Source organism: Lissotriton vulgaris, chromosome 3_1, assembly GCF_964263255.1.
Source record: "Lissotriton vulgaris chromosome 3_1, aLisVul1.2, whole genome shotgun sequence".
NCBI classification, from domain to species: Eukaryota; Metazoa; Chordata; class Amphibia; order Caudata; family Salamandridae; genus Lissotriton; species Lissotriton vulgaris.
Genome location: NC_141689.1, coordinates 1,010,995,009 through 1,011,015,645, shown reverse-complemented (window position 1 = coordinate 1,011,015,645; position 20,637 = coordinate 1,010,995,009).

Here is a 20,637-nt window from a genome sequence, read left to right as displayed (position 1 = left end):
CAAGTAGGTATGAACATTTTAACTCACTTTGTCCAAGGTTGTGCTGGTTCACACATGTTATTCATAAAAGGGCATGGTTGATGTATGCCGGTTGCTTCCATTATGAGTGACAATGGGTTAATTCAAGCAGCATTTTGCTGGTCGATAATTAGGTAAAATAACACTATAAATAGAGAGCAATATGCAGAGCATGCATATGTTTTCCTACAGTGAAGGTGGAGTTGCAAGTAGTCACTCTATACAATGTAGGAACCAAGGGGCATATTACCAAAAACTAGCGATAATTATCGCTATGTTGGCTTAGCGGCAATATTTTTATCGCCGAGCTGCGGCGATTTTTATCGCTTAGGAGCCTTGCTATTATCAAGGTTTATCTCCTAAGCGATAAAAATCGACCGAAATGCATGAATATCGCTGAAAAGTCAGCGATATTCATGCATTACCGAGCTAATGCTCTTAGCCATGTTATCTACCTACCATTGGATAACATGGCTAAGAACTGCTCAGGGGCAGATGGTAGCTTTTGGAAGCGCGAATATCTCCAAAAGTTGGTAATAGGAGATAGCGATGTTAGCAACTGTTTCCAGTCGCTAACATCTTGGCACGCCCACTTTGCATGTCACTGACATGCAAAGCGGGGCCCAAGATGGTCGCTATCTCCTACTAGCTGTTGCTAACTGGTGTTAGCGACAGCTAGATAATAGGGAGATAATTTTATCTCCGCTTTCTTGGCTTTTAAAGCCAAAAAAGCGGAGATAAACCCCCTTGATAATATGCCCCAGTGTTTTTTTACCTCTTTGGGCACCTTTCGGCAGGTTTTATATAGCACAAAACTCGACCCTAAGGTTTTGGAGCGCTTCCAGTTACATTCACAAGGTCACCATTCATTGTTTATAGGAATGGGAAATTAAACAGCGGTGCCCATAATTACCGGTTGTAGTCAGGGCCGGACTGGCTACCAGGCGTTTCTTGCTGGGGTTGGGTCCAGGTTCACTGCTAAGGGGGTGATTTTGTTGCAAGGGAGCTGCCCGCGCTTCTAAATGTACAATGCAAAATAAATAGCTTTAAAGCATACTTTTTAAAACAATTGTTTTGGACTGCTTATTAAGGAAACTAGCAACGCCCGTTAGCCAGTCCAGCCCTTAGTGCTGATGCCGAGACTCGAATCCGATTCCCCACATCCAAAGTCGACAGCTTTGACCCTAATGCCACATCCAGGGTACGTACAGGTGGTGATGCAGGCTGGAAGGTTCCAACAGGAGCTTTTAGTGGCTCGCTCACCTCTACATTGACGGGGTGGGAAGGATCAAAATGGAGGATGGAATTTGTCAATACAGAAAATATGCGAGATTAAACATTACAACACATGTCACGCGGAAGTAGGTGAGAAATGCTCAGCTCCGATGATAACCTCAGCAGCCTGGCCCTCTCACAATAGTGTACGTCACGCGAGTCTAAGTGATCCTTTCCTGGAATGAACATCAGTTCAATGCCCTGCAGGTTGTGGGCATGTGTTCATGCCTTCCTCTTCCTAAAATCAGCAAGGACAAAACACATTGCTCAATTGCAAACACTCTAGAAGCATACGCATGCCTGGCAAATTCAATCCAAGGTCGCCGATGTCAAGTGGAGCGTGTGAACAGACGTGATGACACCAGACAATAAAACAATCTGTGAAGTCGGCAATGTAGGACCAGCAACCTGATAACATTTCGATGAAACACACACAATGTAGGGAACACTGGAGTGTCAAGGGATGTGCAATATTATATTTAGATAGTAACGATTTACCTAATGTCCTGGTCAACGATCAGTTCTGATAAGGTCTGTTAATAGTCTGTTGGGTGCTAGATTTTCTTTTCTAACTTCCGTAACACAGAGATGTGTGGCATGACGGTAGAAAAACTAGACTCCACCTTGTGCACATGTAACAATGAGCTGGGCAGGGACTTCGGTGTGGAAAAGTGTCTGAAAGAAGGACCAGATTGTTCGTTTGAAAACCAGCTTATTAACCACCAATCTTGTTGAAATTCTATGTATAGGTGGCTGGCAACGATAACCAAAGTTCTGACCTAAGTTTTTGATGTAAAGGTGTCTGTGCTGTACAGTAGTTTGTGAAATGTGCTGTTAGCTATGTTGTATACCCACTAGCTGTGTTGTATGCATATACTCTTAGGGGCTTATTTATGAGAGGCTTGCGCCGCCGAAGCCTTACTTTTTTTGATGCTCTGGAGGGGTAAGCCTCTTAATCATATCTATGAGGTGACACAAAGCTGTGTTGCGTGGCTTTGCACAAGACAAAGTAGTGCAAGTCGCTGCCTCACTCTGCATCAAGGAGACGTTCCATGGGCGTTGCGGAGGGTTTTCCCATGCAGCATCCATGCATTTTGACGCTGCCCCAGATTTTCTAAATCACCTCAACCAAAACCTTATGCCTCCCCAGAGCAGGCGTAATGAGGGGAAATATTTTTATTTCTCCTCATTTTTTTCTCTTTCCAGGTATGCTACATTCTGCAGCACGCATAGAAAGAGGAAAACGCCTCTCTGGATAGTTTTTATGCAGGAAGGTGCTCCTTCCTGCACAGAAACAATCCTGCCTGCAATGATGGAGGCACATGGTGCCTACAGTGGCGCTAGGCAGCAAATTGTGTGCCAGTGTAGGGGGAAGGGACAGGAATGCTCCATATTTCATAAACACAGTGCATTCCTGTCCTTTCACATTGGCGTTGGGCAGCGCAGCAAGAAAGCTTGTGGTGCTGCCCAACGCCAAGTCCTCATAATTGAGGTCCCAAGTTGTGATTCGCCCACTGTTGTCTGCACTTTATGCAAGTGACTGCAATATTCCAGATAGTTGAGCTGCCTGTGGAAGTCTGACCTGTTCCATCCTCTATAAAAGCTGTTTGCAGGTGATTATGATATATGCTGACTACTTTTTTGCATAACGGTAACTATACTGTATATAAGTGTTTGCAATATTTACACATTGTGTCTGCGCAATACACAGCAATATTTACACATTTTGTCTGTGCAATACACGTTACTCAGCTGCACATAAGCAGCTGTACTATGTAAATCTGAATGCGATAAATCCAGAGGTCTTTGCTATATGGAGTATTTAAAGGTTTCGCTGTGCTGGTTTGTGCATTGTGTGGTAGCAGTTGTGCTATATAGATATGGTGGTGCTGTATGCACAATGCAATGCTATAGTATGCGCAAGTGAAGGATCTACATTATTAAATGTCCTTTTGGAAGGTCCTAAAAGCCTCCTTCTCCCCAACTCCGAATGAATAACCTCTTCAGCAGACTAAGATGCCCTGGTACACACACCCCATTCTCTTTCCAACAGAGTTTAGCCACTTCAATGGCTACACCCTTCATGTTGCATTAATCGGCCGCTAAGAGCAATGCATCATGAACGTTGAGCTTTGTCAGACATAAAACTAGATATCATGTGCCTCACATAGAAATCATATGTCTCCTCCCCCTAACTGCTTCCTAGCAGGATTGCTTGCAGTTACCTCTGTCTTCAGCCATCCACAGCCAGTATATAGCCCATGTATCTTGCATTAGCATTTGTCACTGTAACTTCAATTAAACAGTCAACCTATTGAAATGTCTGTATTCCTCCACTTGCTGCTGATGTCCACTGACTTAGCTCTGACTGCTCATTCCCCCTGTCCAAATACAGGCGATGGTCCCAGACTGAGCGACTAATGCCTTCCAGGACCGGTGAAGAAGTGAAGTCCCTCGCCCTTGGAAGTTTAGGTGAATGTTGAACCTAGAGGAATAAACCAGCTATTAAACAGTACCAAAGGATATTGGGAGTGATGCGTGTACTTTCTGAATCAGATGTTCTACTCCTCGCCATCATCTAAGAGTAGACCATGACTTCACAATCGCCTCAGATTAAAAGCTTTAGGCAAAGGTACTTGCAATGAGTTTACAGTAGTGCCCTGGCCCTGTGTTTGCAAGGACAACAGCAACACCTGTCACAAGGATTTCCTGTCTGCTTAAGTCACTGGTAAGTTTCCATTTTTGCATTTGGTGATAATATTTGCTACTAGATATAGGTAGACTTGTGGTACTGAGCAGATAACATTCCTGTCAAACTCCCTGTTAATCAATCAACCAATCAAACAATCACTGCATTTCTAAAGCGGACTCCATACCCGTGAGGGTCTCAAGGAGCTAGGGGGGGGGGGGCTGCTACTGATCAAAGAGCCAGGTCTTGAGAAGTCTTCTGAAGGCCAGCAGGTCCTGGGTCTGTCGTAGGCTGGTGGGGAGAGTGTTCCAGGTCTTGGCGGCGAGGTAAGAGAAGGATCTGCCGCCGGCGGTGGCTTTCCGGATGCGAGGAACTGTGGCGAGGTTGGCTGAGCGGAGGCTTTGGGTGGGGGTGTGGAAGCTGAGTTGAGGTATGTAGGTCCGGTGTTCTGTAGTGCCTTATGTGCATGGATGAGGAGCTTGAAGGTGATCCTCTTGTTGACTGGGAGCCAGTGCAGGCCTCTCAGGTGGGGTGTGATGTGGCTGCGTCAGAGATCGTTGAGGATCAGTCGTGCCGAGGCGTTCTGGATTCGTTGTAGTCGTCTCAGGAGCTTGGTTGTTGTTCCTGAGTAGAGGGTGTTCCCATAGTCGAGTCTGCTGGTGACGAGGGCGTGGGTGATGGTTTTTCTCGTGTCGGGGGGGGGGGGTCGATTTGAAGATCCTGCGGAGCATTCGGAGGGTGTTGAAGCAGGACTCGGAGACGGCGTTGACTTGCCTGGTCATGGAAAGGGTGGAGTCGAGGATGACCCCCAGGTTGCGTGCGTGGTCTGTGGGTTCCGGGGCTGCGAGTAGCGATGTGGGCCACCAAGAGTCGTCCCAGGCTGATGGGGTGGGTCCGAGAATGAGGACCTCCGTCTTGTCTGAGTTCAGCTTCAGTCTGCTGTCCTTCATCCAGTCGGCTACGGCCTTCATTCCTCTGTGGAGGTTGGCTTTGGCGGTGTGGGTGTCTTCAGTGTGGAACATGATCAGCTGGGTGTCGGCGGCGTAGGAGATGATGTTGAGGTTATGTTGTCATGCGACGTGGGCGAGCGGTGCCATGTAGATATTGAACAGCGTTGGGCTGAGGGAGGATCCCTGTGGGATGCCGCAGATGATCTCAGTGGTTTTTGAGCGGAAGGGTGGGAGGCTCTGGGTTCTGCCGGAGTGGAAGGATATGGTCCAGGCCAGGGCCTTCTCTTGAATTCTGGCGGCGTGGAGGCGTGCTGATAGGGTTCGGTGGCAGACTGTGTCAAAGGCTGCTGATAGGTCCAGGAGGATGAGGGCGGCTGTTTCTCCTTTGTCCATCAGGATCCTGATGTCATCAGTGGCGGCGATGAGGGCGGTCTCGGTGCTGTGGTTGCTGCGAAAACCGGATTGGGAAGGGTCCAGGATGTTGTTGTCTTCGAGGTAGCGGGTCAGCTGTTTGTTGACAATCTTCTCTGTCACTTTTTCCGGGAACGGGAGCAGGGAGATGGGCCGGAAGTTCTTGAGGTTTTTAGGGTCCGTCCTTGGGCTTCTTCAGAAGGGCGTTGATCTCGGCGTGCTTCCAGCTTTCCGGGAAGGTTGTTGTGTCGAAGGAGCTGTTGATTGTTTTCCGGATGTGGGGTGCGATGGTTGTGCTGGCTTTGTTGAAGATGTGGTGAGGGCAGGGGTCGGATGGGGATCCAGAGTGGATTGAGTTCATGGTTTTGATGGTGTCTTCGTCGCTGACGTGGGACCAGGCGGTCAGGCGGCTGGTGCGGGTGGTGATCATACGGGTGGTGGTCTCGGTGGTAGGTGCGGGGGTGTCGGAGATGAAGCTGTCGTGGATGTCGGTGTTCTTGCGGTGAAAGAAGGTGGCCAGGGAGTCACACAGGTCTTGCGATGGTGAGATGTCGTTGCTGTTGGAGCTGGGGTTGGAGAGTTCTTTCACAATGCTGAAGAGCTCTTTGGTGTTGTGGGAGTTGTTGTCTAAGCAGTCCTTGAAGGCGGTCCTTTTGGTGGTCCTGATGAGTTGGTGGTGTCTGTGGGTGGTGCTTTTGTGGGCTGTGGGGCTGTCTGGTGTCGGGTCGTGAAGCCATTGCTTCTCCAGCTTCCGACATGTGCGCTTGGAGATCCGGAGGTCTTCGGTGAACCAGGCGGCTTTCTTGTTGGTGTGGTTGGTTGTGGAGGTCTTGATAGGGGCGAGGGTGTTGGCGCAGTCGTTGATCCATTGTTTGAGGTTGGTCGCGGCGGTGTCTGGGTGGGTGGGGTCAGCGGGTGGTCTTAGGGCGAGGGTGGTAGTCAGTTGGTCTTTCGTTATCTTGCCCCAGCAGCGACGTGGTAGTTGTTGGGTGCGGTGGTGTGAGGTGGGTTTCCTGAAGGTGAAGTGGACGCATCTGTGGTCGGTCCAGTGGTGTTCGGTGGTGTGGTTGAAGGAGACGTGGGGGCTTGTGGAGCTGTTTGAATCCGAGGTTGGCGAGGTTGTCGATCAGGGCGGTGGAGTTGGCGTTGTTGTTATTCTCTAGGTGGAAGTTCAGGTCCCCGAGGAGGATGTAGTCCGTGAAAGCAAGGGCATGGGTGCTGACGAGGTCGGCGATGGTGTCGCCGAACTGTGGTCGTGGTCCTGGGGTGGTCTGTAGACGAGTGTTACTCGGAGGGTGGTGTTGGGGTCGGTGTGGATCTGGAAGTGCATGTGCTCGGCGGTGGTGAGGGTGTCGTCGGTGTTGGTCGAGACACTGAGGGTGTCCTTGTGGATGATGGCGATTCCCCCTCCATCTCCGTTGGTGTGGTCTCTGCGGGAGATCTTGTATCCCTGTGGGATGGCTTTGGCGATGTCTGGTGCTGAGGCGGCGTTCAGCCAGGTCTCCGTCAGGAAGGCCACGTCGGGAGCAGTGGAGTCTAAGCGGTCCCAGAGTTCGATGGCGTGCTTGCGAGCGGAGCGGGTGTTGAGGAGGATGCAGCGGAGGTGGTTGGGTTCTCTGGTGGATGGTTTGGCGGGCCGAATGCTGGTGAAGCTGCAGTTCCGGCAGGCAAAGGGCCCTTGGGTGCGCTTCCGGGTGGCCTGGTAGGAGGGGTGGTCTCGTCCAGTGTTGAGTGCGTGGAGGGTGCTGGAGTCGTAGTGCAGTCTGGCGTTGCGGGGGCGCAGGGTCCAGGGGTCCTGGCGCTGGGCGCGGTTCAGGCTCGGACGGGCGCAGATGGGCTTGCCTTTGAAGTGCCTGCTGCGGGCGTCTGCTGCGCTGTTGCTGTGCGGTCTCCATGTGAATGGCTGTGGGAGGGAGGAGCAGCTGGGAGGTGGGAGCGGGGTGGCGAATGGGAGCAGTGGGGGACAGGGCTGCAGGGACGCAGCGGCGGGAGAGGAGAAACAGAGGGACACGGGGAAAGGACACAGAGGAAATACGGGGGAGGGGGCACAGAATGCACAAAGGGAGTACACAATACGCCAAAAAACACAATGCAGCAAGGCAATAAGAGGGCACAGAAGGCAAGGGGGGTACAAGACAAAAAATGGCAAACAGAGTGCAATAAGGCAGCAAGAGAACAAGGAATGAGAGCAGGGGCAGTGGGACTCACGAAGCAGCAATCAGCGGCTGGAGCAAGGCAGCAGTACAGGTGGCAAAACAGGAGGACCGTGTGGCGGCTGGGTGGGCGACCTTCTTGAGGACAGGGTCACAGCTCCTTCCCCCCTTTGGGATTACAGGAAGTGTGCTTTTACGCAAAAGCACCTAAAGTGCATATATGTATGATTAACGTAAGGGAGGGCTCAATATATAGGTGATTGTCTGAGGAATATTTGCAATGGCCTAAGGGATGGACACGTTTTTCGTTTCTCCCATAAAATGTGGGTGCAGCAAAGGATCACATCTGTGTAGTGGGTGTTAGACCTGACAGCTTTAGAGTGGTCTTACCCCAAACATTTTGCCTGTGTGCTTCATATTTTGCTGATTTCCTTTAGTTGGTTTTATGACTCTGAGCACTTTACCATCGCTAACCAGTTCTAAAGTGCATGTGCTCTCTCCCCTAAACATGGTTTGATAGCTGCATCCACAATTGGCATATTTAATGTACTTACATTTCACTTGTAAAGTATACTGTATGTCCTCAGGGCCTTTACATTAAATGCTATTAGTGGGCTTGCAGGACTGGCTGTGCCACCCACTCAACTAGCCCTTAAACATGTCTCAGGCCTGTCACTGCAAGGCCTGTGTGTGCAGTTTAAACTTCCATGTCAACTTGGCATTTAAAACCCCTTGTCAAGCCTTATACTCCCCTTTTATTACATATAAGTCACCCCTAATGAAGACTATAGGTAGCCCATAGGTAGGCTGCTATGTAACTAAAAGGTAGGACATGTGCTTTTAAGTTTTACATTTCCTTGTAGTGGAAAACCCCCAAAGTCATTTTTCACTACTGTGAGGCATACCCCTCTCATAGGATAACATTGGGGATTCCTTATTACATTTAATAAGCTGTAATTCTGCATTGATATGGAGTGGATCTGTCATGTTTTATACCTATGGGTTAGTAGTGATGAATCCTCTTTAATGGCAAAAATGAATTTATCATTACAACTTTAAAACTGCCACTTTTAGAAAGTTTCTAAAGACAATGGTCCCAAACATTAACAGGAATGAAAGCAACAAAAAAATGAATATAGATCAAGATTGAAATCTATATTTACTGTCCAGCCGGACAGGTTTTAATAGCAAATATAATTATATGTAACCAGGTTGTTAGACAATCTCCAAGCGGGACACAGCCTGTGTCCAACTATCACATATGTGAAAACATATGACATACATATAAATAAGAGGCAAGGAAGGGCAGTCTGCAAATTATTCAAAGTTACAGCAGGCAGTTAATATAAAAATACACTTTGTGTGATTTTTTTCAGTAAACCATTTAAATCATCCAGTGTATACTGTCGACGACGTTTCGATCCCTTATTAATACGAGATCATCATCAGGACATATTAATACATGCCTAAAATAATAACAGTTGCCCAACATATAAAGAACACATATACAATACATATATAATATTTAGAATACATATACAACATTGGAAAAATAAATGGGAGGGTAAAAGGGAAAAAAGGGAAAGAAAAATACATACACATTAGGAACATTGTTATTGTATTTTAAAATTATCTAACTCAGTTCCAGGGTGAAAAAATTGGAACATCGACACATCCCAAGTGAGCCTGAAAGATTAGCTGCACAGTGGCGTGAAACAGTTGGAAAAGGCAGTGAACCCTGAGATTGTGTCTTGGTGAGAACAGCCAATTGAAGAGCTGTTAAGTAGAGAGCATTGTGGTGCTGTGACCAAGTGAAAACAATGATCTGTCTAGGTGCTATAAACATTAAAACCCATACGGTGAGTTAAAGAACTATGCCGGCGTGATGGTGAAAAAATAGAGTGCTTTAATTTTATCATGATTTAACATGTGAGTTCAACCAAGTAACTGTTACTTGAGAGGTGCATACCTAGATGTTGAACCAAGAGACAATGTTATCTATTGGTACAGGGTTCAGATGCCTTTACATATGGTAACCTGAAGTGGAAGAAACGATAAATAAATTCCCTCCTTCAGCGTAACCAAAAACTGAGAAGGTATCCCTGGGGTCTTTACAGATAGCCCCAAATACACCACAGGGTTCAGCTATATTAGCACCACATGTTCCAGACACTGGATGGTGCTTGGAATAGACATTGCCACTGAGGAATTGCAAAAAGTAGCCATTGAAATCCAAGACTTAGAGAAACAAAGTAAAGAGCAAGTTCCCCCAGCTGACATAAAAAAACTTCTTGAGGAGGTACAAAAGACTGTTGATGAACTCAATAGAATTGAATCAAACAAAAAGGCCACTAAAGTCAAAAAGATATTAAACAATTCTCGCTAGAACGTGCATACCCATATCTCTCAAATGGTTTTTATACTAACAGATCCTATAGCGGCCCTCAGATCCAACGACCTTGGGGTTGCTTTAATTAGAAAAGAAATATTGTGGGCTTTTCTGACAGTTCTGCCGAATCCTCTGATAACTCAGATAACAGTGACGGACAAAACACCCCCCCGTAGAAATCCTTTTTTAGAGCGGGTCAGACAGAATAACCCAAAAAGGGAAGAGGCAAACAACCACAACTTTGGCCGAATCCACCGGAAGAAAGATTTACCTGCAGACAGCACTACCAATGGTAGATAATTCACCTAACACTTTGAACAATATTGATATATCCAATACCACCATGTTGCCCATCTTTAACCTAAGCCAACATCGCTTAACGCCCTGTGAACTTTCGATCCTTAATAAAGGGTTCTCTTTTGTCCCAACTGTCTGACCTAACTTTCTAGAAGCACAAACTGAGCTTTTAAGATTTTTCAGGAAGATCAGACTTCACAGCTTCTTCCTGTTGAATCCTTCTAATCCTCCGTTTGCCAATACTCCATTCAGGCCCCCTTCCACATTTTCACCTACAGGAAGTATGATACCGGGTGAAATCATTACTTTTGAGAAACTTGTGCTCAAGGATTTGGAAAAAATTGAGAACAGTATACTTTTGGTTCCCTACAATATTTCTCTGGCAGAAAAGCAAGCATTGGCAGACCTTAAAGGAAATAACTTGGTCATTATTAAGCCAGCAGACAAGGGTGGCGGAATCGTGAAGCAAGAAAAAGACAAATATCAAAATGAGATCCTGGTTCAATTGGCTAATAATGCTCATTATTGTGAGCTCCCAACTAATCCTACGAGAGAGATTCAAGACTTGATAATCAAAGTCACCACTGAAGGTCTCAACTCTGGATACCTCACTAAAAAAGAATTTGACTTTCTGAATATTAAATCACCCAGGACACCGGTAATATATACGCTGCCAAAAGTCCACAAAAATATTGAAAACCCTCCGGGTAGGCCGATAGTTTCTGGCTGCGGGTCTGTCCTTGAGCCCTTAGGGCACTATGTAAACTATTTCATCAAATAATTTGTACCTAAAACCCAGTGCTACATAAGGGACAGCATGGGTATGATTAATCTGATAGAGGATTATCCCTTTGATCCCACATCCGAGGTACTTTGTACCTTGGATGTGGAATCACTTTATACGAATATTCCTCAAAGAGATTCCCTATTGGTCATTATAAAAATCTTAGACACCAGACCACGTCCACATGCAGTACCTACTTTATTTATTTTACAGCTATTAGAGATCTGTCTTACTAATAACTTTTTCACATTTGATGCCCAGTTTTATGGACAAGTTAGAGGCACTTCAATGGGAGCAATTTTTGCTTCCAACTTGGCGATTCTCTATATGGACCATTTAGAGTGTCATCGTATACTCTCACCTATGAATCCCTTCCACAGTGGTATATCCATGTGGAGGAGATATAAAGATGATAACTTTCTGATTTGGCGGGAATCTAATGATCTCCTCTTGCAATTTCAACATTGGCTCAATAAAAATTCCAATGGTCTTCAATTTACCTTATCTACTAGTAAACAAGAAATCCCCTTCCTCGATTTAAACACTATCCACAATGAAGGGAGACTGATCACAAGCCTCTATTGCAAGCCAACGGAACGTAATACGCTGTTAAGTTACCAAAGTCATCATCCCTGGGCTTTGCGAGATTCCCTCCCATTTTCGCAGTTACTTCGTCTGAGAAGGAATTGCTTTCACAAGGAAGATTACTTCAGGGAAGCTAACACCTTGACAATCAAACTGTCAGCTAGAGGTTACCCAAAGGAACTGATCCGACAAAAAGGCATGGTATTGTCCTAGGGAAACACTTCTTGAACCCAAGGAGAAAAAGACACAAAATCGCATTGTTGGTGTTACTACATTTTCACCAATCTCTAATGTTCTCAAAAAAAGCATTAATAAGCATTGGCATACTATCAATGCAGGCATACTCAATCTTGAACGCCCCCTATTTGCTTTTAAGAAGTCCAAAAACATCAAAGAGCATTTAGTGAGAGCAGCTTTACCAGCAGCAAATGCTAAGAACACACTTGATGATCTATGGGGGCTCCCACGACTAGTAGGACATGTTAAATGTGGTTCTTGCAGTGTTTGTGCTAGCACAATTGAAGGAAAAGATTTCTTGCTTGAACAGATCATTTTTTACAGACAACATTTCACAAACTGTAACAGCTCTAATGTAATCTATGCAATCTTCTGTCCGTGTGAATTAATATACATAGGACAAACAACTCAAAAGGCCCGACTACGAATTGGACAACACAAGAGCAGAATTCGGTGTAAGACTCCTAATGCATTGCTTGTGGACCACTTTGTTGAGAAAAATCACCATGAATCTGAACTCAAATGGACAATCATTGATGCAATTAAAAGCCCTGCAAGAGGAGGCCATCTTGAAACCTTGCTTAATAAAGAGGAACTCAAATGGATCCTGAGAACCAAAAGTATTCATACTGGCCTGAATCGTATGGAGGATTGGACCTCTCTGCTATGAGGACACTATATGAAGTTAATGGCTTGCCTTGCTTGCCTTGTACAATGGCCCTTCATCTTTTGTTAGAGGCTGATATGCTTACCTCTAAAGTTCATGAAACCCCCCCTTTTTTCATAGTTCTCTTGACTTGTGGGCCATGTGAAAAGATGAATATGTTTTTATTCATAATACTATGAAAGCATAACAAATGTATATTATTTGTGCATACTACCATTGTACTTACCTTGAACTGTGTATTAATCCTTTCCTTACCAGTATGGTATGCTCTTCAAATATCTCACGTTTTTTAGTGATAATGCCTGCCATTCTTTGATCTGAAACTCATCTTATAATATCTTAAATGTTGTTGACTTGTAGATCTAGATGCCTTTTTCACTTTCAATTCTCCACTACTCACCACTTGAATATGGCTGCCCTCCCTTTCTTTCTCTATCTCTTTATATCACTCGAGGTAGTAGATATGATATCCGCAGCTGCACGGAGCACTCATCGGCTGACCCTCCATTATTATTTATTTATTTATTTTATTTAGGTTTCTTATAGAGCGCTAACAATCATCCCAAAGGGATATCACGGCGCTAAGTTTGCTAGAGAACGGGAGCAGTGAGCAACGTTGCTTGATTTAGTCGAAGTGGGGGAAAAGGAGAGTTTTTCGTTTTTTCCTAAATGCCAAATGGCATTCTGTGAGTCGGAGGGCCACAGGCAGTTCGTTCCACTTCTTTGCTGCGGCGTGGGAAAAGGCTCGTTCGCCCATCCTGGCTCTTTTAACCCGGGGGACGCTAGCTAGCGCCGAAAGTTGAGAGCGGAGGTTTCTAGTGGGAGTGTAGAAGTGAATCCTATTTCTCAGAATGAGCGGTCCTGTCTGGTGCAGTGCTCTGTGAGTGATGCATAGCATTTTGAAAGTTGCTCTCTGTTTTATTGGCAGCCAGTGCAGATCACGCAGACAGTTTGAGGCTGAGTGTATTTCCCTTTCATACAGATGGCCTTGGCTGCTGCGTTCTGCACCAGTTGGAGTTTGGTGAATAGGTACTCCGCCATGCCAACGAACAGGGAATTCCCATAGTCCAGCCTACTCATCAAGAGAGACTGAACTAAGATTCTTCGGCACTCTATTGGAACCCATGGAAAGACTCTTTTGAGCATTTTCAGGGTTGCAAAGCCTTTGCTGCATATAGTGGCTACATGCGTTTTCATGGAGAGGGAGGTGTCAATCGTTATTCCAAGGTTCTTCGCTGTCGATGTTGGGGCAGGAGGGACACCCAGGGCAACCGGCCACCAGGTGTCGTTCCACAGTTCAGTATGTCCTCCGAACAGCAGTATCTCTGATTTGTCTGCATTAAGCTTGAGATAGTGCTTGTGCATCCAGTCAGCCAAATCAGAGAGACAGTTTATAAGCCTCTCCTTGGGGTTATCCTCCTCGTCTAAAATTACAGTAAGCTGGGTGTCATCAGCATATGAGCAGATTTCAACTCCCCACCTTCTGCCAACTTCAGCAAGGGAAGACACGAAAACATTAAACATGGTAGGGCTTAGCGAGGCCCCTTGCGGGACCCCGTATTTGATAGTCCGGCGCGGGGATGAGAAGTTGCCCAAGTGCACTGATTGTGATCTTTCCGATAGGAAAGACCGCAGCCATCCCAGTGCTCTGTCCCTGATGCCTCTGGATGCCAAGGTTTCCAGGAGCAGATTGTGGGGGACAGTGTCGAATGCTGCCGAGAGGTCTAACAGGATTAGGGCAACTGTTTTCCCCTTGTCCACATGCATTCTGATGTTATCAAGCACAGCAAGGAGAGTAGTTTCAGTGCTGTTGTTGGCCCTAAATCCTGTTTGTGTAATGTCTAGGAGGTTGTTTGTTTCGAGAAAACTGACCAATTGTCTATTGACCAGTTTCTCTAGTACTTTCGACAGATAGGGAAGTTGGGAAATGGGTCTGTAGTTGGCCGGGTTGTTGATATCAAGACCTGCTTTTTTTATAAGGGGGGTAACTGTAGCATTCTTCCAGCTGGATGGAAATTCTGCTGTTTCTAATGAGTGATTCAGCAACTGGGTTACTGCAGGGCAAATCAGAGGAATAAGTTGACGGAAGATATGGTGGGGGCAAGGGTCCAAGGGGGAGCCGGATTTTATTTCGAGCATTGCTTTGCCTACTTCCTCTTCGGAGAATGGGCCGAAGCTGGTACAGTGGGCATGGGTGGTAGGTGGCTCTTGTTCCCCTGGGAAGCCCGTCTCAGTATTGGGGAAGGAAGAGTAGATCTTGTCTATCTTTTCACAAAAGAAGTTGTTCATTTTATCACAGCTGAATTGCGAGGGAACCAAATTAAATTTGCCAGGTTAATATCATGCTTACAATGGTTTATAATCCACATTCTCGATTATTCATTCCGTTGCTCATGACAATTGCCCCTTACAAGATGGCCGATCCACATTACATTGCCATCACGTGTCCATTGTCATGTGACCGCGTTGTCTCGCTTACATTGTTTTTATTGAGGAAACCCTCCTCTGCCATTCACGGAACGAGCATTGACTCGCCCGCCGTCACGGACTCCCATAGCGGAGGCTCACCGCTTTATCATCGGTAAGCTGCGTGCCCGCCTTGATTCCTGTTCCTTTATTTGTAATCGGTTTCTTTAACCGATCACTGTGTTACTCATCAGCCGCTCTTTACTATCGCAGGAACATTTTTCCCCCCGACCGGCCCCTGACCGGAATTTGGGTAAGCTCATGTTTGTAATTATGTTTTCCCCGATTTGCTCTCATTATTTATTTACTTGGGATGTGTCGAGGTTCCAATTTTTTCACCATGGAACTGAGTTAGATCATTTTTAAATACAATAACAATGTTCCTAATGTGTATGTATTTTTCTTTCCCTTTTTTCCCTTTTACCCTCCCATTTATTTTTCCAATGTTGTATATGTATTCTAAATATTATATATGTATTGTATATGTGTTCTTTATATGTTGGGCAACTGTTAATATTTTAGGCATGTATTAATATGTCCTGATGATGATCTCGTATTTATCAGGGATCGAAACGTCGTCGACAGTATACACTGGATGATTTAAATGGTTTACTGAAAAAATCACACAAAGTGTATTTTTATATTAACTGTCTGCTGTAACTTTGAATAATTCGCAGACTGCCCTTCCTTGCCTCCTATTTATATGTATGTCATATGTTTTCACATACGTGATAGTTGGACACAGGCTGTGTCCCGCTTGGAAATTGTCTAACAACCTGGTTACATATAATTATATTTGCTATTAAAACCTGTCTGGCTGGACAGTAAATATAGATTTCAATCTTGGTCTATATTCATTTTTTTGTTGCTTTCATTCCTGTTAATGTTTGGGACCATTGTCTTTAGAAAAATTATACACTCCCAAAGGTCCCACACCTATTGCTACTTTGGGTTCCCTTGTTCTTTATAACAACTTTTAGAAAGTTGGCATGTTCCTGCTCTTATCCCTTTTGTGCCTGCAGCATGTGTCTGGTCATTCTGGGGTTTGGTGACAGCTGTACTCTGTGTACTCCCTCTAGACGGCCACACACAAAGGGAACATAGGTGCGACTTGAGGGATCTTCCTGGGGGGATGGGAGAGAAGAGCTTGGCACAGACTCACACTTACACCTGAATAGGCTGTGTCCTGCCCACACACAAAAGTGAGTCTGGAGCAAGGGCAGGAAGGGAGAACAACTGTTCACTACAAAGACCCTTCTTTGTCATCCCCATTTCAAAGGAATAACTGGGTATAAGTACTGGGTCTGTGACCCCACCAAGGCAGTACACTTCTGGGCCTGAGGATACACTGCCAATAAGGAGGACTGCTGTGCTGCAAGACTGCCACCCTGCTGGGCTGCTGCTTTGGAAGAACTGCTTTCAGCTGTTCTCTTCCCCTGGGTGAGAAGGACTAGACCTACCGCTCTTGTCTCCTGAACCCAGAGTGACTCCATGGGCTAGCTGGCTAGTCTCCGGAATCAAATTCTGATGGACTCCAAGGGCTAGCTGGCTAGTCTCCTGAAACAAATTCTCAGGGACTTCAACTCACCCTGCTCTTACACCTAGGGCCATTGAAAGTGGGCCAGAGGTGTTCTGCTACAGCACCAACGCATACTTTTCTGCGACACTTCTCCGCCATTGCAGTAGCAGGACTGGCACATCGCCCTCACAACCAGCGCATCGCTGTAGGAACCACGGCATTGCCACCACTGCAGCGAGATGATCGGTGCATCCCCTTGACTGCATGGAGAAGTCTGATGCTTCGGCTTCAGAATTATAGCATCTCAGAACTGGTGAATCATCTTCAGAACTGGTGCATCGCCTTTATTGCGTGGAGAAAATCAATGCATCACCTCACGACAGGATTGCGGCTGACGCATCACTCAGCTGCATCCTGCATCTTCTCTGTTACTACTAGGATTAAGGTACTTTTGTTCAGCGGGCCTTGCAGGATCCCTGTATCCGGCCCGTGCTCCATCGTGGTCAGCCTGAATGTTTGATTTTGCCCTGGTCCAGCATGACCAGATGTCCCAAATAGGCGCTTATCGTTTCAAAACAATATTTTCACACTTAGGGGCCGATTATGATGGCGGAGGGACCTGAGTCCGTCCGCCACCATAGAGTAGGAGGGACCGTCCGCAGGGGCAGCGGCGGTCCCTCCGTGCAAATTAGGATGTGACCACCACCCTGGCGGTCACATCCTGTATATTTAACATTGCGGCGGTTGCTGCGTCAAGCAGCACCCGCCGCAATGTTAAATAATGTAAGTTGTGCATTTGCATGCACAAAGCGGCAGGCACCGCACGGTGCCTGCTGCTTTGTTCACGCAAATGCAGGGGGGTACCATAGGTACCCCCCATGTGCATCCTCCACCCCCCCTTCACCCAGGGGGCTCACAACGGGCCCCCAAAGTGAAGGTCCATATGCTTTTCCACGGCGGAAAAGCCGCCACGGAAAAGCATACATCTTACACCATGCTATTATGGCTGGCGGTGTCTGATAGACACCGCCAGCCATGTTAAAGCTTTTCCGCCGCAGTCGGAAGGCGACCGCGGCGGAAGAGCTGCGGACAGATTTCCAGACCCACCGCCATCCTAATATGGTGGTGGGTCTTTTGTGGCTCAGCAGCGGTTTTCCCGCATCCTCCGGGCCGGCGGTGGCTTCCGCCAGCCCGGAGGATGCGGGAAAACCGCGATCCTAATCTACCCCTTAATCTTTAAAAATAATATCTTGATTTCTCCTTATTGGATTTTTGTAATTTTGGTCTTGTTTTATTTATAAACTTGAGTTCTATTTGTCTAACCTGGTGTAGAGTATTTTAGTGGTGTTGTCACTATGTTACTTTACCCATTGCCTCTTAAGCCTGACTGCTCTGTGCCAAGCTACCAAGGGGTGAGCCCAGGTGATTTCTTGTTTCAACAGGGTGCCTACTTCTGCCAACCAGAAACCCAATTTCTAACAGTGGGGGTAGCCTACACTCTTTCCCAGCAAAAAGATCGAGATATATGAAGTTTAGCTGCTACGTCATTTCTAGGGAACGAGGGGTGACGTAAAATTCTACTGTGTCCTTTTGCAAGTAATCTGTTACCACTCAGGAAGAAATCGACAAGCCATAAGGTGACTGAAATAGCAGAGACAGTTAGCATACATTAGAATATTAACTCCTTTCCCTACCTAGATATTTACCCACCCATCGTAAGATGGTTTTCCATCTTTAGATGCCATGTAGTGTAAGGGAAAACCCTGAGTCTCTTTAAAAAAGGACATATCCAGGTTTACGTCTAACTTACATCTGACAAAAAGGGGGATACATGCAGAGGAACTGTCTTTACTACATGTGCATTATACAAACTTATTCAAGCTTAAGCTTTGGACAAAGTATTTTTTTGCCTACATTACAATTAGTTGTGGGGACTAAAAGAGCTATCCAGGAATGCCTCCTGGCCCCAACTCAGTGGGCAATCAAAAACACGTGTGAAGGCATTTACCACACTTTTCTGGAGACTTATGTCCATACTAATATATTAGGCATAAATGCTGCTTAACATATGGGAAAGTGCATCCATTATTTCCAGTAATGGGTCATCAAAATATTTTTGAGAGGTCGTCTCACCCTCAACTTATCGAGGCATGCTCTCACACCAGGGCATGAGTAATACCTCCCTGGCAGACTCAACCAGGCAAAGCTAATCGATCCCTAGGAGTTCTTATGAATCTCAACATTAGGTCCTGTTTTGGGGGTAAAAGTCAACAATATCAAATATACCTAGAGGTATACTCAATTTATTATTTATTCCAAGAGCACCTCTGGTATAATTAAAAACATTTTGAAAAAGCACGGTCAGTAGGTGAGATAAAATTAATCACTAGACCTAATATTGTCTCTACCCGCCTGTCGAGTGTCTGGAGCCCAGACAGGGCAAGCCAGGATCTGTGCACTACAAAGACGATCCTTTGAAGCATGCCTACTTGAAAGGAAAAAGGGGTATACGTATTGGCTCTGCAACCCTAGCTGTTTAGAACACTTCATGACCAAGAGAAGACTCTGCAAAGAGGAAGAGCTGGATTGCGGTCAGGAGGAGTACTGCCCCTTTGCTGTGTTTGCTTTGCTGGGTTGGCCTGCAGTCGCTGCTTCTGTCTTGGAGAGACTAAGGACTGAACTTTTGCTTTGGTATCCTGCTTGAGAAGATTCTCCAAGAGCGTGTGTGTGCTTCCCTCCTGTTAAGAAGTCTCAGGGCCATCAAAGAGTTCACCTGTAACCCTTGAACTCCTCTGCTTGGAGCTCTGACCTGCCAAGTGGTGCCAATTCCAGTTTTGGGCCCTTGGAGGTGGTTTCTGCTGCAAGAATAGCTGAAAATTCATGCATCGCACTTCAGTGCCATTTTTCCCACCGCAAGTTTACCGTGCGGTTGAAAAACCAATGCATCGCCGTGGTGCGGCAGAAGAGATACATGCAGCTCCTGTCCATGATTAGAAGAACCGCCACAGCCCGATGCCAGAGCACTGTATCTCCATCGTCCAAGGCCCACGCTCCAACTCCTACTCAGGCCCTGCTGTGCAGCTGAAAGAATTGACGCATCACCTGCTCATGGCTGGAAGAGTCATGATTTTCCCACACATCACACCTGTGCACCAAGTCTATATCAACACTGGGCTTCATTAAGGAACCGAGGCTGCATGTCCGAAGAATCAACACATCACCTTCCCTTGCAGAAGGAAAGAATACGCATCACCTTCCCTTGCAGTAAGAAACCGATGCATCACCTCCTCTCTCAGTAAGGAACCTTCCCTGCGAGTCAGGAATCGACGCACCAATTTTTCCAAACAATTTGATTGCTCTGGTAACAAATTTGGTAAAACGAATGTTCAACTTCGTATTGTCTGAGCTCAAGGCTGCTATTATAGCCTGTCGACATGTCCCGACTCTGAGTTTGGTCCATTCATCGTGCAATAAGGACCTTCTGTCATTAGGCAAAGCGGGACATGCGCAGGCTAGGTGCTCCATTGCCTCAGAATGATAGCCGCCCGCCCTGCATTTGATACTGGTACTGGAGCAGCGCCTATTGGGCAAATTCTTTAAAAAAGGCCATTTACCTATCCTCAGGGCCATAAACTCTTGCTTCCAAAAAAAGTGCAAATGTGCTTGATAAATAAGATAATTTGGCCCCCGGTTTAAAATCAGAGAGAACCACCCAGGCTTGTTTCCTTCTGGACAGTATTGACCGATCAGAATGGAAAGACCACAGCTGGATGCTTCTCTTGATGACTGCCTTTAGCGCTGGCTGAGACGGATATGTTCCCCAATATTCCTAGACACCAAGTAGCTGCAGAGAATAACCAGATGGTTAACTTGTTTAATGATTGCACCCATCATAATCTCGTGCCCGTATGACAAGGAGATAGTGATCTTTGCTTAGCAATGGAATTAGGCTTGGACCAAGTAGTTGTTTCGAAAGTATCACTGAGGCAACCTCCAGTGACAGAACTTTGTCCCTTACTGCCTCTTTCTGCTTTACAAAGGAGTAGCTAGTGTCAAGAAAGATTCCAAAGTGTTTATAGTGGGATACTGATTCAATCTTTTTATTATCAAAAAACCACCCTCCTCACTGCTGCTTTAGCTTCCCAAAAGACATTGTTTTTGTTTTTGACAGGTTCTGCTCAAGGGAGTTTTTTGTTG